Consider the following 9,975-nt stretch of genomic DNA (forward strand, 5'->3'; position numbering starts at 1 on the left):
ACAAAAAGAAACCCTGTTTAAAACAGACAGGGGGGAGAGAGAGAGAGAGAGAGAGAGAGAGAGAGAGAGAGAGAGAGAGAGAGACTGAGTTTTTAGTTCCAGGAGACAAAATAGGGTTTCCTGAGAGGGGAGGGAGAAGGTTCCAAACTACCTAGTTAAGATGTTGCTAGTGTTTACTATGTGTTTGTGGGCAGGTCGCCTCTGATTCCCTGAACCGTTAGGAAAGAAGGCGGGAGAGCTCAGCCCTTTGCCACTGCGGAGGCAGCTGGATCTATGTACCAGTGACAGCGCCGCAGCTGGAAAGTCTGTGATCAAACACAAGCCAATCCCTGTGAAAAACACATGAAAAGCAACTGAGCACGGGAGTCAAGATTCATCTTGCTAGAATGCCAAGTGAGATGGCGAGAGGGCTGCAGCAAGAGCTTTCGCCTCACCTGGAGGAGGAGGATTCTGGGTACTGGTTTCCAGTGTAATCCCCCTTCAGTTGACAGGGGCTGAAATATTCCGATGAGGAGGATTTTTATCTCATTTACATTTAGGGGTGGAGATGAAATAGGAAGACCCAGCTGACTTGTTTTTGAAGCAACGTATTTTCTTTGCAAACTTTTCTTTCTTTAAAAAGTATTTATTATTTACTTATTGTGAGTGTGTGTGTGTGTGTGTGTGTGTGTGTGTGTGTTGTGTGTGTGGGCACTCATGTGCCATGGCACCAGTATGGAAGTCAGAAGACAAGTAGCAGGCGTTGGCTCTCTCCTTCCACCATGTGGGGTCCAGGGATTGAATTCAAGCGGCCAGGCTTGTCAGTCAGCGCCCTTACGAACCTGTCAGTCAGCGCCCGTCCGAACCCGAGCCATGTCTTTCATTCCTTTCTCATGTTTTGTTCCTGTAACTCCTTTCTTTCCTCCTTAAGTTGCCTTGTTTTTCTGCATGATTTTAGCTTCTGAATTTAATTCTTCGTTTCTAAGGGCGCAGCTGCTGAAGGTTCTTTGTTGTTTACTGACATCAAGTTTTATAGTCGCCCATTCCTGTCCAACTTCCTCTATCTTGTGGTCCTCAACCTAGTAGAGAACTTTCAAAACACCAGGTAGGGGAGGAAGGCCAGTAAAAGGCTTCTGAACCTTGGGGGTTTGGTCCCTCATGCCCTCCGGCCCAGCATAATTCAATCTTTGCACCACCTGGCCTCATAGTTGCTCTTTTCCTGTACCTAACTCTTTTTGGTTGTTGCTCTTTTGAGACTGGGTAGCCCCAGCTGGCCTAGAACTCACTATGCAGACCAGGCTAGCCTTGATCTCTGTAGATCTGCTGCCTCTGCCTCCCAAGTGCATGTGTCACCACACACGCACCTAATTCTCGATTCATGCAATTTTAGAGACTCACCGAAGATAAATGTACAGTAAAGGATTGACTCAATGGGTCTAGGTTGTCAAAACCCTGCCTATTCTAAATGAAGTCTTAGCACCCTTGGCCAGCACCTAGGAGATAACCTTTAATTTCTTGCAATATTGTGTCTGATAAAATATGTCCATTTACCTGGGACCTTTGCTAGCAATGGGATTTATAGCAGGGGGTCTTGGGTTGGGTGATGGCAGTTTGACCTTTGGAGAGGTTGGAGACTGATGAACTAATCTTAGCCATATGGCATCCATGATTAATGCTCTGTAAACACCCTGGACACTCGACAGGGAAGATGGCTCATTTAATGAAGTGCTTGCCACACAAGAATGAGGAACTTTGCTTGATTCCCAGAAACCATGTTAGGAAAAAGAAAAGCCTGGTGGAGACAGGAGGATCCGTGGAGCTCCATGGCCAGCTAGTCCCACCAAATAGGTGACCTCCAGTTTTAGTCAGAGACTCTCCTAAAATAAGGTGAACAACTGAGGAAGATGCTGAACATTTACTGCTGGCCTACACACGCACACACATGCATGCATGCTCCCCCCCCCCACACATGCATGCATGCTCCCCACACACGCACACATATGCATGCATGCTCCCCCCCACACATGTGCATGCATGCTCCCCACACACGCACACATATGCATGCATGCTCCCCCCACATGCACACATGTGCATGCATGCTCCCCACACACGCACATGTATGCTTGCATGCTCCCCACACATGCACATGCACATGCGCGCACACACACACACACACACACACACACATACACACACGGCCTGTACATCCAGGCTTCTGTGTCATTGTTGGGAGAATTAAGCCTTGCTAACACAGAGCAATGGAAGGCTTATGCCTGTCTCTGTAGGGGCCTTTTCCTTTACCAATTTTCATCTATATCCATCAACACAAAACACAGCTCTCACCTCAAAGGAAATAAGACCAGGTTAATTCTTGAGGCAAATATGAATGCCCATGCCCTAGGAACACAAATTGAGGTTGCCCCAAAATAACATGTTTCAGTGTGGAAATGATTTCATGAAGTCTTTTTATAGTTACAGAACAAAAGAAGTGATAAATTAAGGCATTTTTCAAATACTCTGGTGGAAACATAAGGTAGGCAGATTACAGAAAAGTGGGGAAACCTCTGCTATAAGTTTTCAGATGCTATCTGATGACATTTCTAGTTTTTGGGCTGGTGGAAGCTAGGTCTGTTAATATATTCTGAAAGATTTCACCTGATGATCACAAGGATGCTAAGTCAGACACAGAGGCAGAGGATGAAGGTCTAGTAAACGGTCTAAAGATGCTGGGAGTGGTGGCACTTGACTTTAATCCCAGCACTCAGGAGGCAGAGGCATGTGGATCTCTGTAACCTCTGTGAGTTCAAGGCCAGCCTGGTCTACATAGTGAGTTCCAGGCCAGCTGGGGCTACAGGGAGACCCTGTCTCAAAGAGACCTGCCCCAAAGGGGGGGGGGGTCTAAAGATAGCTCAAGATAATTTGGCTCTGGCTCTGGTAATAATTCCAACCCTGATAAGTCAACTCTTTACAATCAGGGAAGTCCTAATTTGTCAGTCAGCCTTGTAGACTCTTTAATGCAGGTGTGGCTTTTTTGTGGGAAACTTCATTTCATAATCTAAACCCACAATAGAGCAGCTTTTCTGAGTTCTCTGGGTCGTTGTAGCAAATTGTGGAACTGGAGTGTGATCCGAAGGGACCCCTGAATGTGGTAAGGTAGCACAGTCCATCTCTCTGGCTCCTTGAGATGCCCTCTTCAAAGATGAAAGGCAGTGGAGCCTGACTAGGACCTGGGCATTTACTTGCCTACAATGCTGGATGAAAGGCACTCTCAGGTCTTCCTGTCAGGTTTTAGTGTGTGGGTGAACTTTTACTCCCAGTAATCTCTGCTAGGAATTCCAGGCTCACTCTGACCCATCGTATATATGAACAGGATACAGGCTTTGAAATTGCATGCACATGACTCTGATAGTAGACTAATGGAAACGTAATCATTAGAGTTCCTGCTGTGACTTGGCTTGGCCTAGGATGGTCCATTTCCCTGTGGTCTAGCCCTTAGGGCCAATGTGAGATCAGAGTTATTATAATACACAGAAAGCCAAAGGCTGCTTCACCCTGAGAGGTCTGAGGGGGTCAGGCCTCAGCTTCACACAAACCTTCTTCTAAGGGCCACACCTTAGTCTCTCTAGGCCTAGGACCTCCAACATGTGCATGGACCATCTTGAATCCACAGAACTCCAAACAGTCTCATCGGAGGTTTTTGATACCCTGCTGGTCATATAAAAATATTCTTGTTACAGGATCAGTCCCAATGCAAGGCTCCCTGGGATTGTATGGGGACCAGGTGCCAATCTTTAATCTCACTGGCGACAGTAAGCAGGGCTGAAAGCTAGAACTGCCTCCAGCTCCTCTGCGTCATGGTTACAAAGCAATACTATTAAGCAATGCCTTGGTCGTTGGGTCAGTGCCTTGCAGACTCTTTGACTGGAATTAACTCTCCTAGCATAGTACACCCCAACTCCAACTGTGATCAAGACCTTTCTTGCTTTTGTTTTTAGGCCAGAGTCTCATGTAGCCCAGGATGGCCTCAAAGCTCTCTATGCAGCTGAGGATGACCTTGTACTTCTGAGCCTCCTGCCTTCATTTCTCCAGTGCTGGGATTACAGTCTTGCACGATAATGCTCTGTTTACGGGGTGCCGGGGATGGATCCCAGGGCTTCACATATTCCAGGAAAGCACTCTGCCAGCTGGTAGAGCTATAGCCCCAGGCCTTAGCAAGCACTTTTTAAAATATAAAAAAAATATTAAAAAATTTTATATATATGTGTGCCTGTGTGGGGGTATGTGCACATGAGTACACATGCCCACAGAAGCTAGAAGAGGACATTGGATTCCCTGGAGCTGGAGTTCAAGGCACTTGTGAGCCACCTGACATGGGTGCTGGGAGCTGAACTCAGGTCCTCTGGAAGAACAGCAAGTGTTCTTTTTTAATTTAATTTTTATTTATTTATTTATTTATTTTTATTTTCTGTGTATGAGTGTTTTGTCTGCATGTATCTAGGTGCATTACATCCACGCAGTGTTGGAGGAGGTCAGAAGAGGGTGTCAGATCCTTTGGAACTGGAGTTAAGGATGGTCCTTAGCTGTACTGTGGGTGTTGAGAACTGAATCTGAGTCCTCTGCAAGAGCAGTCAGTTCTCTTAACCACTGATCCATCTCTCCAGCTCCACAAGTGTTCTTAAATGCTGAGACACTTTTCCAACCCTGATCATGACTCTTCGAAAGACCATATAATAACTCTTTGACAGAAGTAGCTTGCTTTACAACATCATATAATCGCATAGACATTCAACATGTTGACGTCAGTAAAATGAGTTGGAATGTATTTAAGCAGACTGAACAATCCAGTAATACAAGCACAACGTGGTATAAGCTGTTTCTCATTTGGGGTTAGTTTTGCAATCCTTTTGCCTGTACTGTTGAGTGATTGAACACAGATTAGCATTCAGCAACCCTCAATGTTCTTCAAGAGAATTTTCTTCCACAGAGATAATGTGAAGGAGCTTTAACTCAATCTCACAATATGGTTGGCCACATGATCGCATAATTATGGTAAGTTCTTAGTTTCTACATTATTTTAACCCATGATTTCTGTACTACATGTCCATGTAATACTCTTAATAATTTTTGATGTGTTTTAATGTTTTGCCTGCATGTATGTCAGTATACCTGTGTTGTACAATGCCTGTAGAGGCCAGAAGAGGATGTTGGATTCCCTGGAACTGGAATTACAGATGGTTGTTCACCATGTGGGTGCTGGGAACTGAGGCCAGCTCCTCTGCAAAAGCAGGCAGTGCTCTTACCTGCTGAGCCATCTTTCCAGCCCATGTAGCACTTTAACATGTAGCATAATATAGATCAAATGTAATTACATATCACCCATTTGTCCCTTTGATTAAGTCACTGGGATGGTGGCAATGCTGGTAGCAAGATGAAATATTCCAGGACTTCCCCTTGGCTTTTTTGCAATGGTGGAGGTCAGACTGGACAAATAAGAGAAACTGTAGGGAGAAATATGTTAAAAGGGGGTAGTTAAAGGGGAGAGGGTGGAGGAGGGCTAGACAAAGAACTATGGGACTAAAGGGGAAGAAGGAACTCAATAGAGGTGGGACCATAGCATACAGAAGCTCTCAATGATCCCCCAGCTGGACACCAAGCCTTCAACATAATGTCTAAACCAGAGCACTTGGTTTAGAATATTTCCAGACTTTGGACTCCTCAACAGCAGCTCTGGCTTCAGGGAGTACCAGATAGAGAACCAGAAAAGAAAATTGTATCGGACCAAAGACAGCTTCTTTAATGCCTCTGTTGTCGCACCTCTTTTTCCTCAGTTCCACCAAGCAGCGTAATCATCTGTCTAATGGAACCAGTATCAGTCAACCCCAACTTTAGCTAAGCCAAATACAGTGCTGGAGGCTTGTGGGCCAGGCCCTTGTTCACTGCTACATCCTACTCTTGTTTTTTCCCTTTCTCCTTTTCCTTCCCCTTCTCTAAAAACAAAATTCTAGTCTTTATTCCTTAAATTGTGTGTGTGTGTGTGCGTGTGCGTGTGTGTGTGTGTGTGCAGGCTCCCCTGGAGTTGGAGTTAGAGGAGATTGTGAGTAGCCCAATGTGGGTGCTGAGACCTGAACTTGGGTCCTCTGCAAGAGCAGTATGCAGTCTTTTAAAAACTTATATTTATTATTTTTATTTTTTGTGTAAGAGTCTATTTCCTGCATGTATATGAATGTGCCTGTGTTGTGTAATGCCTGCAGAGGTCAGAAGACGGCATCAGATTCCCCTGGAACTGGAATTATAGTGGTTGTTATCTGCCATGTGGGTGCTGGGAACCCAACCCCAGACAGCAAGAGCTTCCAGTGCTCTTAACTGCTGAGGCCCTCTCTCCAGCCCTGAAATATACAGCCTTAACCCCTGAGCCATCTCTCCTGTTCCTCTTTTTTAATTTTTTGAGGCAGTGCTGGGGTTTCAGGTAAGAGCCATGCCCATCATCATCTCCTCCTCCTCCTCCTCCTCTTCCTCCTCCTCCTTCTTTTTAGAGGCAGGATCTCCCTGTAGCCCCAGCTGGCCTAGAACTTGATATGTAGGCCAGACTACCCTCAGTCTCACAGAAATCCATCTGCCTCTGCCTCCCAAGTGCTGGAATTAAAGGCGTGCACCACTATGCCCAGCTTGATATTATATCTTGTCAAAAGAGTGTCATTATCCAGCAATCCTGTATCTGCCTTCCCTCTCGGTTTCACTGCCTGAGTAATTGCATGATCCTAAAAAGCACTTAATAGGCCTAGGATTAAATTTCCAAACCTGCAAACCGGGGGAGGACATATCCACACCACAGACATGCCTCAAGAACCCAGCAAGGTGACATTTATGCACATGGAGGCACCTGGAGCCCTCAGGGTACTTTAATTCCTGAAGGCAGGCTGGCTGGCCTGGTACTGAGCGCGGTGGGCCTGGGACTCCCTGGGACAACTCACTGCTGCCCCCAAGCGGGAACTCAGGAGAGAGACCCAGATTTGGTTCCCAGCACCCACGTGGCAGCTAACAACCGTCTGAAACTCCAGTTCCAGGGAATCTAACACCCTCTTCTGTCCTCCGTGGGCATTTCATGACATGGGTGCTCTTACTGTAAGCAAAATGCTCAGACACATAAAATAAAAATTAATAAATAAAAACTAAAATACTGGACTGGAATTATCCAGTGAAGGAATTTCAGCCTCAGGTTGTGGTGCAAACGAGAAAGAATTATTACATATTTTTTCCTTACAGTGAAATTATTTTAAAGCTTTATTTTATATTGTGTGTGTATATGTGTATGTGTGTAGACTTGTTGCCCATGGATACCAGAAAAGGGAGTCAGATCCCATGGAGCTGAGTCACAGGTGACTGTGAGCTACCTGATGTGGGTACTGGATCCAAACTCAAGTCCTCTGCAAGAACAGCAAGTGCCATCTCTCCAGGCCCTAGTGATATTATATTTATTATATTATATTATATTATATTAATTATTTAATTTATTATTTTTTATTTTATGTGTATGAGTGTTGTGCTTGCATATATGTAAGTGTACCTGTGTAGTGCAGAGATTGCAGAGGCCAGAAGAAGGCACTGGATTCTCTGAAACTGGAGTTACAGATGGTTGTTAGCTGCCATGTGGGTGCTGGGAATTAACTCAGGTCTGCTTCAAGAGCAGCCAGTGCTCTTAACCACTGAACCATCTCTCCAGCCATGTGAAATTATTTTTTAAAAAAGGATATGTAATCGATTCATTTTTATTTTACTTTAATTTGTAAAAGCATCGCAAGTGAAATTATAGTGGAACAGAATATGCTTTTTAAAAATAATTTAATCAACTAAACATAGACTATATGAATAAACATGTGATGAAATGTTTTCATATGGCTTTTAATGCACAATTCCATCTATAAAATATAAAATGGAAACAACTTGATTTTAGCTGTCAGGCTAGTGCTTGCCCACGAGGGTACAATAGCTAACTGGAAAAAAGAAAGTTTGAGGTGCTTGTTGATATAGGTGAGGGTTACATGAGTAATTTGTTTAAATTAATCAGTTTCACAGATAGGATTTGCACACTTTTCTCTGTGTGTATTACACTTAAATAAAAAGTAACGATGGAATAAAATATAGTTTTTCCCTCTATTTTGACAGGATAAAAAGCAAGAAAACCTCTGATTCTGTGGTTCTCCATTTCTTTGTGTTGATTTAAGTTCTCAGTACTGTTTTCCTTCAATTTGAAGGACTTTAGCATTTCTTGTAGTGCAAGTTAAAATTTACTTGTGATGAATTTTTTAAACTTTGTATCTGAAAAGCCTTTATTGTGGGTTGACTTTTAAACTTTTTCTTCACATATGTATGTGTGTATGCATGTTGGCATGCGTGTAGGCGTGTGTGGGGGGGCGTGTGCATGTGTGTGCTTGTGGAGGCCCAAGGCTGATGTCAGAGATCTTCCTCAATTCCCCTTCCACCTTACTCTTTTTTTCCCAAGAATTAATCATTTATTTTTACTCTTAAGGCTTCCCATCTTTGACAGAGCTCACACTTAGCAGAGGAAGGTATCAGTCAGGACTGCTTGTGTCTCTTGGCGACCTGCTCTTGATGTTTTCTTTGGCTTCTTTCATTCTCTTGGCTAAAAGTTTGGCATATTCTTCAGTTTCCTCCTTATTTTTCTTGGTGTGTTGTTTCTTCATGGAGTTTGTGCTCAGGATTCCTCAAATAACAAGACACCGAATCTTGGGTGCTTTGGTTTTGGGCTTCTTTGTTTAAGGGCTTTTTGACAGCATATTGGTAGACACCATCTTCTTTGGAAAGCCTGAAAAATTTGCAGCTCTTTTGAGCCAGTCCAGGAATGCCCTCCTCTCTCTCTCTCTCTTTTTGTAACAGCCATGTTGGGAATACTCACGTTGGCATCCACCATGCAACACCCCCTGCAACAGACTTCTGCTTTCTCCTTTTAGTTCTTGGTTTTTAACAGGAACGCTCCTAACTCAACAGCAGGTGGACTCTAAAATGGGTTGACACCCTGCTTCACGGAAAGCCTTATCTGTTATTCCCAACACAGATGTGGACAATACAACCCTTCCAGTCTACACCCAGGGCATCAGCAGCAACTTCTGTAGTCATTCACTTCTCATAGAAAGTACGAAGTTTGTGTCTATCACGCACTTCAATCAATGAGTTCCTGACTGCTAGGGCTGGGAGGAAGAGATTCAGCTTTACCTTGATGCAGTTGATCACTCAGGAGGTGCCATGAAAAAAGAGCCCATTACATTCTTTGAGGCGGGGTCTCTCCGTCATACTCAGAGCTCACCAATGCTGCCAGTCTGGCTAGCCAGCCTACTCTAGGAATCCCCTGACTTTGCTGTCTCACACTGGAAATGCAGGCTGCCATGCCCACTCAGCATCTATGTGGGTTCTGGGGAGCTTGGACACTGGTCCTCATGCACCAGCAAGCACTGTAACTGCGGAGTCATCTCCTCAGCCCCATTTAAGATATTTTTACTAAATGTAGAATTCTTGACAGTTTCTTCTTCCTTTCAGCACTTAAAAGATGTTGCAACTATGATTTAAAAAAAATTTTATATATTATTTTTATTTTATGTGTATGAGTGTATTGCCTCATATAGGTAAGTGCACTCGGGTCGTGCAATGCCTGCGGAAGTCAGAAGAGGTTGTCGAATCCCCTGGGCTTGGAGTTACGGACAGTTGTTACTGCCATATGGGTGCTGAGATTCGAACCTGGGTCTTCTGCAAGAACAACCAGTGCTCTTAACCGCTGAGCCATCTCTCCAGCCCCTGAACCATGCACTTTTAAAATACAGAACCCTGGCACAGAGTCTAAAACATAGCTTACCTTCATTCTTTTGCTTGACTGATATATTTAGGTGTCTTAACACTAGCACCATCACTGCCACCACCAGTGTATCTGGCTTTTGGCTAACATTCATTTTGGTTATCTTTCCCTGGTCTCATATTCTATAGGTC

At 44.2% G+C, this 9,975-nt stretch overlaps 1 protein-coding gene across 1 annotated transcript in view; it reads left to right on the plus strand.

The window, feature by feature from the left end:
- The first annotated feature begins 4,968 nt into the window (after nucleotides 1–4,968).
- The window catches only part of Hrh4 (histamine receptor H4), a 29,329-nt gene continuing 24,322 nt past the window's right edge, over nucleotides 4,969–9,975 (plus strand). Inside the window, exon 1 of the mRNA XM_029570716.1 lies at nucleotides 4,969–5,028. The gene's annotated coding sequence lies outside the window, so the exon portion shown is untranslated. The remainder of the gene's footprint in view (nucleotides 5,029–9,975) is intronic.

The sequence above is a fragment of the Nannospalax galili genome, unplaced genomic scaffold, assembly GCF_000622305.1.
Source record: "Nannospalax galili isolate Female #2095 unplaced genomic scaffold, S.galili_v1.0 scaffold162, whole genome shotgun sequence".
Classification (NCBI taxonomy): Eukaryota; Metazoa; Chordata; class Mammalia; order Rodentia; family Spalacidae; genus Nannospalax; species Nannospalax galili.